The sequence below is a fragment of the Pongo abelii genome, chromosome 13 (genome assembly GCF_028885655.2).
Source record: "Pongo abelii isolate AG06213 chromosome 13, NHGRI_mPonAbe1-v2.0_pri, whole genome shotgun sequence".
NCBI classification, from domain to species: domain Eukaryota; kingdom Metazoa; phylum Chordata; class Mammalia; order Primates; family Hominidae; genus Pongo; species Pongo abelii.
The window spans coordinates 77,768,938-77,788,642 of NC_071998.2; the positions used below are offsets into that span (position 1 = coordinate 77,768,938).

Below are 19,705 nucleotides of genomic sequence, written 5' to 3' on the forward strand. Positions count from 1 at the left end.
TGTACTCAACTCCACACATCCTCATTGCCTGCCTGTCCAGGACCCCATGTCACCTCTTAGCTCATCATGTTCCTCGAGCCCCCGGTATCCCCTTGGCCAGGCCCCAGATGTTTGGATTGCAGGCACAGGAGCACCAGTAGCAGAAGGGACCGTGCCAGCGGGAGGACCCATCAGGCCTCCAAGGCCACATCATCATTCCATTCGCTGGCTCATGCGTCAACTTACATGACTTCTATATGGTTATTTAGCCTTTTAAAAATACTTTTCACCCTTTCCTGTACCCTTTAATGTAGACGCAGTTTTGTAAGAGGCTAACACAGAAGGGTAAAGTAAGTCTCCATAAAACCCAAAGAAGAGACAGAAGAGACTGTGAAACTCCTCTTTGGGCCCCATCTGGAGCCACAGCCAAAAAAAAAAAAAAAGTTTTACTTGCTAATCCTTTAGCTAAAAGCAGTTCATAGAAGGGAATTGACAAGCTCACTAAGGTAGAGAGAAGTAGCTTGTACAAAGACTGTGCCTCAGTTTCCCCATTTGTAAAATTAAGGATTAGACGTGATAATCCCTCAGCTACCTCCATCAGTGAAATATGATGATTTACTGAATACGGGCCATTTTTTAAATGAAGTAAAATTGTGAATTTAAATTTATTAGTAATAACATTCTTTTTTTTATGAAGTAGACAATGACAAACCAAAATATCTCATTTGTCATCAACAAAAATAAATCACCTTTAGAGTGGGGATGAAGGGCAAAAACTTTAGTCATGTATAGTACATGGAATAGGGATCAAGGTGATGTATATTTGGGGGGACCATTTTAAAGAATCGAGCATGAAAAGTATTCTTACAAAACGCAAATGTGGGCTGCCTGATATAGTCACCTCCTTTTCTGATTCCAGAGGTCTGAAAGCAGCCTCAGCAGCAAGCCACAGCAGACGTGAAATGGGGAAGAGCAATGGCATCACCAGTGATCAAAGGCCTGGCCAAGCTACCCCAGGCTCCACACCATCTCCGGAGATGCCTGGCTTAGGGAAGCTCCTTGGTAAGAGAAGTAGCTCTCAGCCTCTTTCTCTGGTCAAGCTCCTCTGCAGAAACAGAAAAGAGAATAAAACAGGGGCTCAATATGGACCCCAGTTATATGAGCTTATATCCCAGCTGGGTTTTTTAACTGACAAATGAAAATGTATATAAATGTATGGTGTAAAACCAATACGTGGCTGGTCATGGTGGCTCACATCTGTAATCCCGGTACTTTGGGAGGCCTAGCAGGCGGATCTGTTGAGCTCAGCAGTTGGAGAAACATGGGCTGGGCAACATAGCGAACGAAACTCTGCCTCAAAAAAAAAAAAAAAAAAATTACCCAGGCATGGTGGTGCAAACCTGTAGTCCCCGCTACTGGGGAACCTGAGGTGGGAGGACCTCCTGAGCCCAGGAGATAAAGCCTGCAATGAGCTGTGATCACACCACTGCAGTCTATCCTAGGCAACAGAGTGAGACCCTGTCTCAAAAAACAAAAAAAAAATGATTTTTTCACATATGTATACATCCTGGAATGACTAAGTCAAGCTAATCAATATATCTATCACCTCAAATACTTATGTATTATTTTTTTAGTGGCGAGAACATTCTTAGCAATTTTCAGGTATACAAGGCATTATTATTAACTATAGTCACCATGTTGTATAATAGATCTCTAGAGCTTATTCCTGTTAACTGAAACTTTGTACCCTGTAACCAACATCTCCCCATTCTCCACACACAACTGTCAGCCCTGAGTAACCACAATTCTTCTCTCTGCTTCTATGTATCTAATTTGTTTAGATTTCACATAAGTAAGATCATGTGGTATTTTTCTTTCTGTGCCTGGCTTATTTCACTTAGCACAATGTCCTCCAGGTTCATCCATGTTGTTGCAAATGACAGTATTTCCTTCTTTTTGTGGCTGAATCATATTTGATTGTGTATATTTATCATATTTTCTTTATCCAACCATCCATTGGAGTATGCTTAGGTTGGTTCCATATTCTACCTACTGTGAATAACACTGCAATGAACATAGGAGTGCAGGTATCTCTTTTAAATCCTGATTTCATCAAAACCACAATGACAGACCATCTCACACCAGTCAGAATGGCGATATTAAAAAGTCAAGAAACAGATGCTGGCGAGGCTGTGGAGAAATAGGAATGCCTTTACACTGCTGGAGGGAGTGTAAATTAGTTCAACCATTGTAGAAGACAGTGTGGCGATTCCTCAAAGACCTAGAACCAGAAACACCATTTGACCCAGCAATCCCATTACTGGGTATATACCCAAAGGAATATAAATCATTCTGTTAAAAAGATATTATGCACACGTATGTTCATTGCAATCCTATTCACAATAGCAAAGACATAAATCAACCCAAATGCCCATCAACGATAGACTGAAAAAAGAAAATGTGGTACATATACACCATGGAATACTATGCAGCCATAAAACAGCATGAGATCATGTCCTTTGCAGGGACATGGATGGAGCTAGAAGTCATTATCCTCAGCAAACTAACACAGGAACAGAAAATCAAACACTGCATGTTTTCACTTATAAGTGAGAGCTGAACAATGAGAATACATGGACACAGGGAGGGAAACAACACACATTGGGGCCTGTTGGGGAGTGGGGTCAGGGAAGGGAGAGCATTAGGAAACATAGCTTATGGACGCTGGGCTTAAAACGTAGGTGATGGGTTGATAGGTGCAGCAAACCACCATGGCTCACGTTTACCTATGTAACAAACCTGCACATCCTGCACATGTATCCCCAGAACTTAAAATAAAATAAATAAAATAACATAACATAAACAAAATGCACTCAATTAAATTAAATTATACTTTGTCCTAGAAAAAATAAAGAAATACTGTAAATAAATGATTTTCTATTTCATATGAAAAAAATCCTGATTTCATTTCCTTTGGAGTAGACAAGTTTAATCTTGGCCTTTGAGGAGTGCTGATTTTGCAGAGGAGACGGGAGAAGATGATTCAGAGATAACAGAAATCAGATTGGTTGGCAGCAACAAGGTTCTGAAAAAGTAACTCTGAGGCCCAGGATGCCACTCGGGGGCTGAGGGGATAGGGAATTGGGTCTAGAATTCAAGGAATCTAGGCATGGTTTTAGGGTCCTGGTTCCAACAAGAAACTGGATTGCCAACTGTGAACCCCAGCCTCCTCTCCACAGGCAAGTGGGCAGGGCCTGCTGAATTGCAGGCTGGGCTCCAGAACCGGATGGTGGTATCAGCCCTTCAAGCTAACAGGAGCTGAAGAAGAAAAGTCTGCCCCCTTGCCGTCCCCTTTCCCTGCCTGTTTCTACTCCATTCCTTTTGGGACCCTTGGCTGTCTTGCCAGTCAGCTGTCCTGCTCCCACCTGGGAACCTGGGATCTCACTTAGCCTGAGCTTGCCCTCTCCTGTCCCGGCCATGGCACATTATACAGCCGTAGGAAGGCTGCTGCGTCATTGTTGACCCCTGGGATCCAGCCCTGCCTCCAGTGCCCAGCCACCATCTTACAAAAACCATGCGATCCATACAGCATGGGGACCTGCTGACAAAATACCAACTTCAGATGCACTATCTTCTTTTAGTCATTTTTGAACATGTTTGACATAACCAGTGGAGACTTTAAAGATGGTTTTCCAAACACCGCATGTTCTCACTCATAGGTGGGAATTAAACAATGAGAACACATGGACACAGGAAGGGGAACATCACATACCAGGGCCTGTTGTGGGGTGGGGGTAGGGATAGCATTAGGAGATATACCTGATGTTAAATGATGAGTTAATGGGTGCAGCACACCAATATGGCACATGCATACATATGTAACAAACCTGCACGTTGTGCACATGTACCCTAAAACTTAAAGTATAATAATAAAAAAAAAAAGATGGTTTTCATGAGGTATGTCCAAATGAGTGCAGCGACAAGCCATCTGGTGTCTGGCACTTTGGAAAGCCTTCGACCATTGATTGGATACAAGGCAGTCATTCATAATCCACATCCACACTCAATCCTGACTAATAGACTTTCAAGTCCTTAGACCCCTGACTCCCAATGCTAACATCACACTAGCTCTGCCTGCTCCTGGGCTTCATGTCCTTTAGAGAATCCAGATCTCTTCTCTCTAGTCAGCTCAGATAGGAAAGCATTAAAGGCCAAGAATTTTCCAGGCCACATCCATATTCTGAGGCTGTACACTCACACACACAAAGAAAAGGAATGCTAAAATGGGGTTTAAAATTGAGGTTAAAATACTTGCATCAAACAATTTAAATTTTTTTTTTTTTTTTTGGAGACGGAGTGTCACTCTGTCACCCAGACTAGAGTGCAGTGGCATGCTCTTGGCTCACTGCAAACTCTGCCTCCTGAGTTCAAGTGATTCTCCTGCCTCAGCCTCCCTAGTAGCTGGGATTATAGGCGCCCGCCACCACGCCCGGCTAATTTTTGTATTTTTAGTAGAGACAGGGTTTCACCATGTTGGTCAGGCTGGTCTTGAACTCCTGACCTCAGGTGATCTGCCCGCTTCAGCCTCCCAAAGTGCTGAGATTGCAGGTATGAGCCATCCCATCCGGCCAGAAGTTAATTTTTTTTTTTTTTTTTTTTTTTGAGACAGAGTATCACTCTGTTGCCCAGGCTGGAGTGCAATGGCATGATCTCAGCTCACTGCAACCTCCGCCTCTCAGGTTCAACCAATTCTCTTGCCTCAGCCTCCCGAGTAGCTGGGACTACAGGCGCCACCATGCCGGGCTAATTTTTGTATTTTTAGTAGAGATGGGGTTTCACCATGTTGGCCAAGCTGGTCTCAAACTCCTGACCTTGTGATCCACCCACCTGGGCCTCCCAAAGTACTAGGATTACAAGCATGAGCCACCGCGCCCAGCCACAAGTTAATATTTTTAATGCAAAAAAGTATGACGCAATATAATTGTGTCACTCACCACATGGAAGATTCGTTTAAAACATGAATTTGTAGGTGTATGATCTGGAAGGGGATACAGGTTTTTAACTGTATAATAGATATTATTATCTTTCAATCATTTAATAATTTCATTTGGATATGAACCCAAGGGGTACAGTTGAAGGCCATTTGTGAAGGCCATGGTTGGAGTGACCCCCTGATCCCCATAAAGGCTGGATTCTGCATTATATGAGCTTATCTCTTCAAAAGCAAACCCCTCCTCAACTTTTCAAATTACCCCTGTGAGGTTGAAGATGCTTAGATATAATCCAGTCCCAATGATTGACACCAGCAGAAGTACCTACGGGGAATGAAAACACAAAATGTATTCAGTTTGATTCCTGTATACATCCCTGTCCCTCTCTCATGCTGGCCATGACTAGATTTCTAACTTAATATTTCCAAAATAATGGAGGTCTTAGTGGGGATGGAACAATGATGAGGAGGAGAAAAGGAAAAGTCCAGGTAACGAAGGTCATTCTGGCTCCTAAGTGACCAGCAGGAAGGAAGTTCTCCCATCTTCTTCTGATCCTTCCAGGCTCCCTGCTGAAGGTGTCCTGTAGGAAAATGTCACTTAAGAAGTTGCAGCACAAGCAATACCGACGTTAGCCACACTTCCCACCCAGCTTCCAACTGCAAGCAGTTGACCATTCGCGTGAACAACAACAGGGCTTCCTAGGCTTCCCAGGCCTCCCAGCGTGGCCTCTTATGTTGATGAGATTCCTCCGCTCGTAAGTCTCTAGGGAAAGCAGGGCCCCTTCCTCCTACCAAGATGAAAAAGTCTTGCTATTCATTTCCCCAACCCTCCCAGCAGCTAGGACATGGCCACATGCTTTAAATGTGGTCAACAAACAGTACCCACCCAGCACTTTGAATCTTGAGGGAGTAACATCCAGGCTAAAGTTCAATTAAAGTTACTCACAGTGGCTTCAGAGATACAAGCAGTGCTGTGGAGAAGGGTCACTGCTGGCAATGCCAGAGGGCAAGCTCATGGAGGCCGTCCCTCCAGTGGGACTGTGGCTCTGTGTCCTTGCACCCCACAGAGGCCCCTTCTTCAGCCTTCCTCTCAAGTGCATGATTCCCTGGTAACCTTTACATAATCTTCCTTCTCTTTAAATTAAACACAGTACATTTCTGTTGTTTGCAACCAAGAATACAGACACAGATACAAATAAAATACAAATTATGTTGGAATCAGCTGATTTCCTGCCCGTTTTTTGTTGGCATCAAGAGGTGCCACATGTCACATGTCTTGCTTTAGTGCAAGAAATGTGAGTAGAAACGACCATGTGTCACTTCTGGGCAGAAGTTTTGAGAACCAGCCTGCAGTTTGCTCTGTCTCGTTTCCTTCTGCCACAGATCACCATGTTTCAGATACACCAGGGATCAGCCAATTTGCTCTGTAAAAGGTCAGAAAGTAAAGATTATCCTCATTGGGGGCCATACTGCCTCTATTATGACAACTTAATCTTGTTGTGGTGGTGTGAAAATGGTACATAAACAAATAACCATGTCTATCGTTTGATAAAACTTGATTAACAAAAACAATAGCAGGCCAGATTCTGCCACAGCTCACAATTTCCCAACCCTGAAATTGAGAGAGTTCTGTCCACCTCAGTCCTGGAGTAAGGAGATAAGCAGCAGAAACTCAGCAACTTCCAACACACATATAGCAGGAGTGAAAAATCCAACTTTGTGTTTGAAAATCACCAAGTTTTGGGGGTCATTTGTTACCACAATGTAACTCAGCCTATGCTGACTGATACATGAGTATGAAAAGACAATCTCCATGCAAGTAAACAAAAATTGATTTTGTATGATTTGATGAGGTTAGATCTACAAGAGGTGGGAAAAACTTCTTTACCTCTCAAGGCCAAAAAGCAAAAACAAATTCTTTTTCTTTCTGTGATACAGTTTCAGATCAACCACTGGTGCCTGTAACCCCATGACCCTTATCATTACAGAGTAGCAGTTTCGTTCTGTCTCATGAACACTGGAACAGAAGCCCAGAGGACTGGACTCCAGTTCTCAATTCACTTCGAATTAGTTGTTTAACTCTCAACTGCTCACCTTCCACTCCCAGTCTCAATTTCCACATGTGCAAAACAAAAAGCTGTGCCAGCCCAGAGGCATCGTCTTCAACCTCTCCTACTTAGGGCTTTTCTAAGAGCACTGTTTACTGATGACTGACAGCAACAAGAGGTTCAAAAATGACAATGAGTAATCAAAAGCCTCTTTTGAAATGGATCCCGTTTGCTGGGATGTGGATGTTGAGCAAAGACACAGCTCTTCGGAAAGTGGGGAACATTTTCCAGGCCCACAGGAATCAGCGTGATACAGCCAGTGGAACAGAGCCGTGGGGATGAAACTGAGTTTTGTGCCCATGTTTCTCTGTATCCCTACTGAAAATTTAACACTCAGCCATTTCATCACTCTTGGCCTTGGGAAGAAATTCGTTCATGCTTCTTGGTTGTTTCCAATGAATGTTCTCATCTCAGGTCAAGGCTAAATGCAGAAAAGGGGGACCACTCACTTCTTTCTTCACTTTGATGCCCACAAGGGGTTGAGGAGCTTCTCAGAGCCAACAGTGCGTGTGCCAGATCCAGCCCAGCGTCTGGTGCCCATGGGATCTGTGCATGTGAGATCCCAATTTAATCCCCATGCCAGAGGCTTAATCCCTGAACTCTGAATCAGTCCTTGGCAGAGAGAAGGCTCTCGGCCAACTTGTAAATTTCCATCCTTCAAGCCACCTCAGGCCAATCAACAGCTCAAAACCCTCCTGCGTTCCTCAGGGAGCCTCTACACAGCCCCATCCACACCTCCAGGTTGAGACACTCAGTCATGGAAGGGCGGAAGAGAAGGGGCATCAAAACCCTCATCTGCTCCAAAACTCTGTCCTAGTCACCTGGCCCCTGACTGAAAAAAATTGGCCAAACCCTAGTCTGCAGTATTCTCTACCACAGGTAGTCTTGGGTTACATCAACCCATCAGTAGCTCTGAAAATATTGTCAGGCTACTCTTCAGGCTAAGTAACTGGGAGCAAGACCCTAAAGATTATGGGACAAGTTGAATGAGTGTGTGCCTGTGTCGGCACATGGCAGATTATGTGCATGAATTAGGAATGGAGCCTGCGACAAGAAAGCTGAAAAAACTTGAAGATGTAACAGGTTTGAGCAAAGCATTTTAAGGGAGGATCTGGAAAGGCAGTAGGCAGATAGTAGGAGAATACGGAGCCCTGGGGAGAAAAAAAAACAAAAACCTCTATGATCACTGATACTATTATTTGAGTAGGCAAAGTATTTTCACACACATATTCTCTTATTTAACTTCCCTTCAGAAACCACAAGACGTATATGAAAATGTAAACTTTCTATCAGAGGAACCCACGCTCTGAAACGGCTCACCCAAGGTGACTTGTGAATGAGACTAGGGCCCATTTCTTCTATATCTTTTGTTTTGTTTTGGTTTGGTTTTTTGTGAGACAGAGTCTTGCTCTGTCACCCAGGCTGGAGTGCAGTGGTGCTATCTCGGCTCACTCTAACCTCCACCTCCTGTGTTCAAGCGATTCTCCTGCCTCAGCTGCCCGACTAGCTGGGACTACAGGCATGTGCCACCATGCCGGGCTAATTTTAGTATTTTTCGTAGAGACAGGATTTCACCATGTTGGTCAGGCTGGTCTCGAACTCCTACCTCAGGTGATCCACCCGCCTCAGCCTACCAAAGTGCTGGGATTGCAGGCATGAGCCACCGTGCTAGGCCGCATTTCTTCTACTTCTGAGTCCAGTGCTCTTCTTCCCGGGACACTGAGACTTAGTTCAAGATTTGCCTGGGGCTAAACACACACCAGAGGTGGACATGCCCTATGACAAAGGAACACATAGCCTCTCAGTGCCTGATTGGGAACCCAGCTGCCAGCCGCCACAGTGCCAAGATGGGGCAAGGGGAGGGCAGGCTGGAGCCACATGCCCGCTCATCCCCAGCATTCCTGCCATACCTGGAACCACACCAAGCCCCGACAGGCTCAAACGCAGTGCCCTGGGGCCTTGACATCATTTGTTTCTTACTTTGTATCAACAGTCAAGATTTAAAATTATAATAATAATCAAAATCATTGAGTTCCTCTGATGGCAGGACACCTGATGTACACTGGGCATTTTACATGAGATATTTAAAACAATTCTAACCACCCTTTGGGGCTGTTACTGCATCTTCTTTTTGTAAGAACACTGAGGCTCAGAGAGGTTAAGTGATTTGCCTAAAGTCACCCTGGGGACCTGCTGAGGATGCAGGCCAGCTGTGACCAGCGCTCCTCACAGCAGCACCACCACACCCCAGGGCCAACTGAGACATAAACATCAGTGTCCACAGGGGCCACGGAGGGAGGGAAAATTGTTACCAGAAAAAAGAGAGAGCACAACCCCCACATCACTGCATAGACAGCGCTGCAACCTGGCCACAGTAACCTGGAAAACCCTGCAGCTGTGGGAGAATGATGAGGAAGGAAGTTAGGCTTTCCTTCCTGAACCCCAAACCTTTCCTCGCCTCCTTTTCTCTCTTTACAAAATCTGTCTCTGATTACTAATCAACAGCATTTTCATTATTGACATAACTCTCTAGTACATGTGAACCATGCTATATAATTAAACAGAATTTATGTTCAGTAGATTTATAAAAGTCAAAGAATAGTGGAAGAGAGATTTGAGTGTGAAATGCAAACAATAGGAGAGAAAGTTGTAAAGCAAAACATATGACATTCTTTCTGCACTTTTCTCTTGATTCCCAAGCCTTAAACCAACATTATATGCATGAAAAAATCATGATTGATTCTGGAAAATATTTTTTTAGGGCTCATTATTTTCCATCGAATCTCTTATAGGTAAGTTTTAAAATTTAGAATAAAAACCTAAATCTTTTGAATTTTCCATATAGCTTTTATTTTTTACCTCCAGCCCTAATCAAGTAGAACACATTATGTTTCCCCTATAGAAAAAGGTCTCTCTCATTCTTAAGCAGATTTGAAAGAAATTGTAAACCAAACCAGTCTCAACACTGCCTATACATCTGGCAAGGCAATCAGAGTCAAAGCAGACCACAGAAGCCCAGGCCAGCGCTGGATGTGAGCTGCAAGGACAAGGATGAGGACAAGAAGGGGAGGAATTTCGCGTGCTTTTCTTTGCACTTACCCAGAGTGAATGCCCATCTCCTCCACTCTACTCTGAGCCCGAAGGGAGATCTCAGACACACAAAAGAGAATTCGACACTAGGAAAGTTTCTGTGCATTTCTTAGCAGTATTTTTCTAAGCATATGTTATGACGTATGGGTAGTGACTGTCTCCCCACACGTGTGTGTGTGTGTGTGTGTGTGTGTGTGTGTGCCCCCACACGCGCATCCTGACCACAGACTCTCCCCTCCTTTCACTACATCGACCTGCTGTGCCCCATTATCTCTGGCCTTTGTGGCTTAGAAGGTCAGAGACACTGTTCCCTGGATAAGATCCAGAAAAGGAAGGAAGCAGAAACAAAAATGTTTTTGCAGTGAAGTGACCTGATTACACACAGAGTGACTATTTCTAAGCCATCCTATAACTACCCCCATTCAGCACTGGAACCAAGCCACAAAAGCAGCAGAGGCCTCCCCCAGCGCCGTTACTGGCTCAGTGAAAACTGCAACTGCAAATGACAAAGCTGGTCTTTATTCCTGAGTGATTGTGAGTGCTGGTGGGGATAAAGAGTTTGGAGGGATGGGGCAGCTTTGTGGTGGCCAAGGGGATTCCCCTCAGGTGAGTGCAGTTAAGGACAACTGTGGGTTCTGCACCAAAACATCAGGGTTGAAATCTTGGTTTCCCCATCTGCAAGCTGCATGACATTACATATGATTCATTAAAGCCTGTATGTCTCAGTATTCTTATCTGTAAAATGGGTGATTATGAGTTGGTTGTAATGAAATAAGTGAAGTGCCAGAAGGTAACAGTAGCTATTGTTATTGTATGGGGTCCTTACTAAGACCCACAATGCCCTTACCTCTCCCTCCCTCCAGAACATACCATTTTGCTCACAGGGGTCATCCTGGTCACTGATCTATTTCTCAAACATTCTATTTCTCACCAGGTCTCCACCCACCTTATCCCTCTTCCCTGGAGTGTATCCGTGGTCTCCTCAGAGGCCTTGTTAGCTCACCAACACCACCCCCACCCCAAAATGCTCAGCATTGCATCATCCTGAGGGTTTCCCACAGAACACTGGTCATTGTCTGAAACTGTTCACTTTAAAAAAAAAAATACTCATTTATGCTCAGTATCTCCCACTTAGAGTGACCAACTTATCCCAGTTTGTCTGGGGCTCTCCCAGTTTGGGCAGGAAGCCCCTCGGTCCAGAGCAATCCAGGACAGCGGCTCACCCCAGAGCCCAGGAGAAGGCCGGGGCAGAGGCCACCTTCTTCACTCTGTATCTTCAGCATTAGAGAAGGCCCGACTCACAGCAGGAGCCCAAAACACAGGGAATGGAGAAAGAAAGGCATTAATATTTTTCTAAGAATTGTAATTAAATCAGTCTATCCAATCATGAGAGACTCACACCTCCTCTGATTTCTAATCTACAAAGCAGAGAGAATAAAAGTAGAAGTTACCAGAGTTGTAGATTTTTTTAGCTAGACAGAGCTTTGCTGGAAGGATGAGCCCAGACCACTCCTCTTACCCTACCAAGGTGGGGGAAATTAAGGCCCACAAGCCTGATGGTCATTGCTAAGGTCATCAGCTGGTATGTAGCAGAAACAAGATCTCTCAGGATACAACTTACTGAGAAGTATTGTATGAACTGTAAAGCAATACTTTGACATTAAGGTATTTACATTATTCTTTACTTGTAAATTTATGATCATTTTATCTCAGCAGGAATCCAGAACAAACTAGGCTTCATCTAAAGAATTATGATTTATCTAGAACTCTTGAGTTGTATTAAACTGAAACACTACCCCCATCCAAGTTCCTAATCAATTCAAATTGCTTAAATGTTTACATATTTTCAATTCCTTTTTTATAAACTCAGCTTAACCACTTCCTAAGACATTGCCACTTTTTTGTCACATGTGGTTCTTTGAAACCAAAGAAAAAGTAGCATCTAAGGATAAAATCGCCAATGGACAAAAATCACCGACACCCACAGTCAGCAAGGTCTCAATGCAAATTTGTTGGCTGCTTAAAAGGACCAGAAGCACTAGATAAAAGCATGCACTCCCAATATGAGTTTTCAAGGTTTTGTTATCTGATATTGTGTATGGTCAGCCAGATCGACAGTGGTCCTTGTTCACATAGAGTATCTCAAATGACAGATGGAAATAAATTCATCCCCATTCATGCTAAGATCTAAATTCTACACATGCAGATAAAAGAAAGATATCTTGGAAGAAATTTTAACCTGATGTGAAATATAGCACTTATTAACCATCATTCTAATCATCTCTAGTAGATATTTAGACAGCATTTAGCAATTTGCAATAGGAGTTCAGAAATTATCTTGTTTGAACTGAAATGCAACTCAGTGGGAGCAAAATCATGAGAACTTATGAACACAAAGAAGGAAACAACAGACTCTGTAATTAGTCAATTAGTTGACTAATTACAGAAGTTTTCATCACTAGGAAATACCTAAGTCATCGGAGATTATTTTCATTTCTAATCAACCTTCAAGTGACACTGAAGTTCCCAATACATTGTTTATTTATTTATTTTTAATTGAGACAGAGTCTTGCTCTGTCGCCAGGGCTGAAGTGCAACGTCCAATGACCCTCCTTGAAGGTGGAGGGTGGGAGGAGGGAGAGGAGCAGAAAAGATAACTATTGGGTACTGGACTTAATTCTTGGGTGATGAAATAATCTGTATATCAGACCCTCATTATATGAGTTTACCTGTGTAACAAACCTTTACATGTACCCCAAAACCTAAAATAAGAGTTAAAAGCAAACAAACTAAAAAGAAATGGTACAACCATTGTGGAAAACAGTATGGTGGTTTCTCAAACGGTTAAAAATTGAGTTGCCATATGATATGGAAATGCTACTTCTGGGTATATCCCCAAAAGAATAGAAAGCAGGGCCTCAAAGAGATACCTGTACACCCACGTTCATGACAGCATCATTCACAATAGCCAAAACATGGAAGCAATCCAAGTGTGCACTGACAGATGAATAGATAAGCAAAATGCAGTGTAGATATACCACAATGGAATATTGTATTAACCAGTCTTAAAAAGAAGGAAATTCTGACACAGGTTATAGCATAGATGAACCTAAATGAAAAGAACCAGTCACAGAAAGCAAATCCTGTATGCTTCCATTTATACCTGGTACCTAGAAGAGTTAAAATCAGAGAGGCAGAAAGAAGAATGGTGGTTGCTAGGGGCTTGAAGCAGGGACAAATGGGGAGTTATTATTTCATGAGTGTGGAGTTTCTGTTTTACACGATGAAAAGTGTCCTGAAGATGGATGGAGGTAATGGATGCACAACTTGATGAATGTGTTTAATACCACTGGATTCTACACTTAAAAATGGTTAAGAGGGCCAATTTTATGTTATATGTATTCTTCCACAATAAAAAAAATAACAAATTAAAGAAAAAGCAGAGAGGCAGAGTTGACTAATTACAGGAGTTTTCATAGCTGGGAAGTACCTAAGTCATCAGAAATGATTTTCATTTCTAATCAACCTTCAAGTGACACTGAAGTTCCTAATACTTTATTTATTTATTTATTTATTTGTTTGTTTGTTTTTTAATTGAGATGGAGTCTCGCTCTGTCACCCAGGCTGGAGTGCAACATCCACTGCCTGGGTTCAAGCAATTCTCTTGCCTCCCTAGTAGCTGGGAGGCAAGATCCCTAGTAGCATCCCTAGTAGCTGGGACCACAGGCATGCGCCACCACGCCTGGCTAATTTTTTTGTATTTTTAGTAGAGATGGGGCTTTGCCATGTTGGCCAGGCTGGTCTCAAACTCCTGACCTCAAGTGATCCACCCCCCTCAGCCTCCCAATGTGCTGGGATGAGCCACTGCTCCTGGCCTGAAGTTCCTAATACTTTAAATTACTCTTCCTCTACTGATGATCTGTAAATAAGGTATTTTAAAAGAACAAAATGTAGAAGTTCACTATGTGAAAAGAAAATTAAGGAAATAAGCTGACTTCCTGAAGTTTACCCAGCTACAACGGTGGGGAGTGGAATCTGAAGTCAAGCGTGTGTGTAGTACACAAATGTGCCTTTTATTTTCCAATTTTCTATTATCAGCACTGCTTTGGGAAGAAGATAGAGGAAAGAGAAGAAAAGACCCTCAGACCAATGTATACTTCTTTCACAAAACACACACCCAATGCAAATTACACAGTATAGTTAGCTGAGGGGCATAATTTGTCACACAAATAAACAAACACTATTTGGTTCCGTCTGTGGCTACTGCAGTTATAATGAAAATCTAAAAACAACTGTAATGCTTCTAACCATAAAATTATAAGGCAAGAAAGTGGATTTAGATAACTGTGAGAGCCTTAATTGTATGTTTGTAAACTCACAGACAAAGCTTTTACTCAAATTTAGCTCCAGCTCAAATAGCACACCCAAAGCACACTTTCTATTTTGCCCTTCTCCTGCCGTATAGATCTAAGACCCCAGGCATTAGAAAACTCCGTCTTTACAAAAGCATGTGTATTGGGCGTGGAGAGAAGGGAGGACAAATAAGCAGCTTAATGTGGCAAAGGTAGCTGGAGAGATGGGATCCATGAAAGAAAGCTCTCCGGAACACCTTAACTGCATTTGTTCAATTACACCTGATCAAAGAATTCCATCAGAACTCCAGTGTCAGAACTACAAGGAGCCAGAGATCCAATGTCCTCATTTTAAAGACATTCAGAGATGGCAAATAATTTCTTGGGCTCACACAGAAATTTATATGGCTCAAGTTCCCATAAGCCCATGCTGAGCTTCCTCGCACTTCACCTCAGCCAATGCTTGGTGACTATAGCAGCATCCATTCCTGGCCAACCCAGTAGCAAGTTGTAGGGAGCTAGCCCTGTCTGTTTAGGGCTCCAGTCTCTTTCCCTCCTCCAACGGGCTGGGTGCAGAGAGGACAGCCAGCCCCCTCCATTCCTCCTCCCAGCCCCTAATTCTAGTCTGGCACCAGCCCAGAAACTGGGGCAGCAGCAAACGTCATGACAAACGTCCTGCCCTGGAGGAGCTGAGGACCACAGGCAGGAGACAAACGAGAACATGGCAGAGGGGGATGTGCTGTCCAGACACTAGAGCAGGAGGGAGGCAGGAGAATGGGTGGAGTGGTGATTTTGGTAAGGGAAGAGCACTAAGCACCTTGGATGTGACATTTGAGCAAAGACTTAAATGATGAAATGGGAGAGAGTCGATGACTGGGATAAGAACATTCCAGAGAGAGGAAATGGCAGGCTAGAAAGGCGAGCAAACTCCTAAATGATGGTTGAACAACTCTGTGAATGAATATGCTAAAACCATCTAATTGCATACTTTCAGTGAGTAAATTGTAGAGTATAGGAATTACATGTCAATAAAGTTGTTACCAAAAAAATTGAAAGTAAATTTTAAACAACAGATAAAGGCACTCGTGGTTTTTCAGGTGCATATTTTTACAAACCCTGTCTACACTCTTTTTGGACAACACAAGGGAAAATTACATGAGGAGTGATGTAGGTCCTTCTCACTATCCTTTCCCTCTTCCTTGTATTATCCTGCGCCCCAGAGTCTTCCTAAGAGTCTGAAGTTAACCTGTGGGTAGATTCCTGGGCTGCTGCTGGCATCATGCATGTTGGTCCCTACTGCCCCATAACTTGATTAGCAGCTTGACAGAAGCCTTTTATGCCTTAATCAGTTGTCACTATCCTTGGCCAAAGGGCCCAAATCTGAAGGAGAGGAAGACACACTTAGAAGTTGGAACAGTAGGCCAGGCGCAGTGGCTCACACCTGTAATCCCAGCACTTTGGGAAGCAAAGGCAGGCAGATCATCTGAGGTCAGAAGTTCAAAATCAGCCTGGCCAATATAGTGAAACCCTGTCTCTACTAAAAATACAAAAATGAGCCAAGCATGGTGGCAGGCACCTGTAGTCCCAGCTACTTGGGAGGCTGAGGCAGGAAAATTGCTTAACCCAGGAGGCGGGGGTTGCAGTGAGCCAGATCATGCCACTGCATTTCATCCTGGGCGACAGAGCGCGACTCCATCTCAAAAAAAAAAAAAAAGAAAAGCTGAAACTGTAAAATCACCTTCGGTGGGTTGTTTAATTACAACTCCTAGAAACCCACATGCCACAATTAAGAGAGTGTGGTCTAAAGATTGGGATTTTTAAGTGCCCCAGCAGGCCAATAGGACAGAAATGTTTAATTCAGGGCAACTTTCCTGTTACCCTGAACCAAACAGAGATAACTGACTGCTTTCTCTTTTCAGGCATTCATTTACTAGAAGAACAAGGAATGAGCAAAAGAAATTCTCAAAGAATTTTTCTTTTGATACTTACCCACACTTCCTGTGCTCTGAGTCAGACCACAGAAATTGACAAATATGTGCAGAACATCTTAGAGGAAAAATGAAAAATGAAGACAGATGTCAAAACTATGTAGAAACACAGCCGGCCATCTTCTTAAAGACTCACTTTAACATGAAAAACATTTAACTCCATCGTCAACAAGACCCAACTTTCTAGAAAATAATTCAGCATGGATTTCTATGAGCCATGTTGACTGAAGACAGATAACCTGGCAGATGTGTTGACTCCAACAAAACAAGGCGAATGTTCTCAGGTTTTGGGTATTGTATCTCTCTGAGGTGATAACCATAGAGCGAGTTTCTCTGCTCTTGGTGTGAAGCAGTTTCAAATTGTTGAACCCCAGGTTGCTGAAAGAGAAAAGCAAGTTATTTCAATGCAAGAAGAAACAAATGGCAGTCTCAAGCATGCACAGTTCAACTCCCATAAATGATGAAGGTAGCCAAGGTTAGTGAGCCCCATGGGGAGTGCTGAGGGGTGAGCTCACCACAAAAAAATGCAGGCCCCAGCTTGAAATGTCTATAAAACTAATTGAAACAAAAAAAGTACAGGTTTTTCTGAACACACCAGGAAGAGTCTCAATCAGACAACCATTGTCCATTGGAGACTCTCACAGGCTGTGGTGGTCTCTGGACAGCTGCTGTGGAAGGGTTGTCCCTTATTTCCGAATTAAATGAGGGAGGGTGGGGAATAATATGTTGAAATCCAGGAGGAGGTTATTTAGCAAGAGAAAGATATACTGGCAATGCTCATTTAAGGAAATTTGCTGCACACATTTATCTTGTTTTGGTGCTGCTGTTGTTGTTTTGGTTGTTAAAATCATAGTTTTTCACACAGGAACTGAAAAAATAATGACTAATTGCAACTTGTGTTACAACATATTGTTCCCCCAGGTCAGTGCATGTTGAGCAAAGGTATGTGGCCAAGTTTTATTTGGGCTAGAAGAATCCAAGCCCTCCACATAACCAAGAGAGAAGCCACCGTGTGACCCAAATGAACGTAGGAGCAACAAACTTACAAGGCTTCACCTTCAGCTATTTCTCTCTCTCTTTGCAGAAGAAAGAAGCCAAAACCAAGTTAGAATCAACTTGTCTACCTTGTACAATATAAAGACAATGGTAATTAAGAACATTATTAAAGAGGAGATATCCAAAGTGTCAGGAAAAAAAAGCACTTAATAGATTTTTTGAGCATTTCTATTCCTACCTTATATTTGCTATGAATTTCCATCACTCCTCTTCATAGTGACATCTAAATGCTTCCATTACAAGAACTATATTTGTTTCGTGTAAAATACGTTTTACCTCTGGATTCTACAGAATTATGGCATGCAATGTGCTCATAAACACTATCTGATCTCTTCCAAACACAGTTGATCTCTCCTGTAAAACATGCATGACCAAAACTTATTTTGCTGGGAAGCCATTCTGCTAACACAAACTCTCTTCTCAGACATTGCACCTTGAATTTGAGGACAACTTTGGGAGCTAATATGGTTTGGACATGTGTCCCCTCCAAACCCCATGTTGATATGTGACCTCCAATGTCGGAAGTTGGCCTGATAGGTGGTGTTTGGGTCATAGGAGTAGATCCCTCATGAATTGCTTGGTACTGCCCTTGTGGTAATGAGTGAGTCCTCACTCTATTAGTTCACGGGAGAGCTGGTTGTTTAAAAGAGTCTGACACCCCTCCTCTCTCTCTCTTGCTTCATCTCCCTCTCTCTCTCCCTCATCATGTGATGTGCCTGCTGCGCCTTTTCCTTCTTCTATGAGAAAAATCTTCCTAAGGTCTCACCAGAAGCTGAATAGATGCTGGTGCCAGACTTGTACAATCTGAAGAACTGTGAGTCAAATCAACCTCTTTTCTTTATAAATTACCCACTCTCAGGTATTCTTTACAGCAATGCAAAAATGGACTCCACAGGAATTTTTTGGAGATCCTATCAGATGAGTACTTCCCAAGCTCTGTTTAACTAGGGTAATCATATAATTTAATGTCTAAACAAATACTTGAAGAATAAAAGGGGTGCTATAAATAATTATTCCTGAACAACAGGAATAATAACTGGGACACATGGGCATATGGTCGCTCTGTCCCATAACATTTTCCCACTCTATTTTCTGTTATCCATGATCCTTTATCATCTAGGAGATTTGGAAAGCCTCTACTTCTTGCTATTTATTTTGAGAAAAAATTAATTATGTTGAACATACTTTTTTACTCTGTGAACACTCCTCCAGAGACATCACTGTTTCTCCCGTGGAGGTATATGTGTCCCCACTGAATCAGATCGACTGAAAATCACTCTACTGGGCAGAAATTTGCCTGTTCTTTGGCATTCTAGCAGGTAAATGTGCTGCTGTAGAGAAGAGAGGAGGTCATACTATGTCTCTGCCCTGTTGAGCATGAGTTGTTCATAGAGTAAAAGGTCACTTTAGGGCAGGGCATTTAAAAGATGGCTTCATTGCAAACATAGAGTCCAAACTGAATCTAGAAAAATTTCAAATATTTGGAAGGTTTCAATTAGTTCACACTCAATGACTGACCATCAGACAAATCCATCACTGCTGTCCTAGGCCTAGTTACTAAGTCAGCTACACCAAGTCTAATGGAAATATAATCAAGGCTAGTAAAAATGTCCTACATAATGTGGGAGACAACTGCACTTCAATTACTTGGTTATTTGAAAAGGCAGAGATAAAAAGGCATTTATGTGATATAATAGGAATAACATTTCCACAGTGCAGCCCTGGGAGAAATAAAGGGTCAAACACCACCATGTCCATGAGTCTGGTCTTGTCTGGAGCTGTCACTGACAGGGCATGGAGTCACAGGACTGCTCCGTTTTGCTATGCATCATGCCCTGGAATGGATGGAATGGAGTTGTCCTAGATAGAATTGCCTTTGGCGAAAGGGAAAAAATGCATATGCAATGGTGTGCTCCAACAGTTTAGTAAGAAAGATTGCTCTGCTGCAGAGCCCTTAACAAGATATACCAAAGTTGTTAATATTCATTTAACAGAATGGAACTGGCAGGTGATGGAGAGATTTTAGTGACCCACAGCACACAGGATGGAAGCTCTAAGTCATTGACTTGAGGGTGCTGAAGAAGCCATTTAAACAGTTTCTAGTCTACTCATTCATCTTTGATCATAATATTGCCAAATAAA

The 19,705-nt window shown here is 42.8% G+C and overlaps 1 long non-coding RNA gene and 1 pseudogene across 2 annotated transcripts; one reads left to right on the plus strand and one right to left on the minus strand.

The window, feature by feature from the left end:
* Nucleotides 1–277: 277 nt before the first annotated feature.
* LOC112135043 (small nucleolar RNA SNORA26) lies at nt 278–407 on the plus strand (annotated as a pseudogene).
* Nucleotides 408–611: 204 nt separating this feature from the next.
* LOC129047905 (uncharacterized) lies at nt 612–10,283 on the minus strand. 2 transcript variants are annotated; one of them, XR_008509782.2, is made up of 4 exons: nt 10,177–10,283; nt 5,916–8,853; nt 5,232–5,550; nt 612–1,084 (listed from the first exon to the last, which is right to left on the minus strand). It is a non-coding gene; the product is annotated as an uncharacterized LOC129047905 (long non-coding RNA). The 2 variants fall into 2 exon arrangements; XR_010136544.1 differs by having other exon boundaries at nt 5,232–8,853.
* Between the last annotated feature and the right edge of the window lie 9,422 nt (nt 10,284–19,705).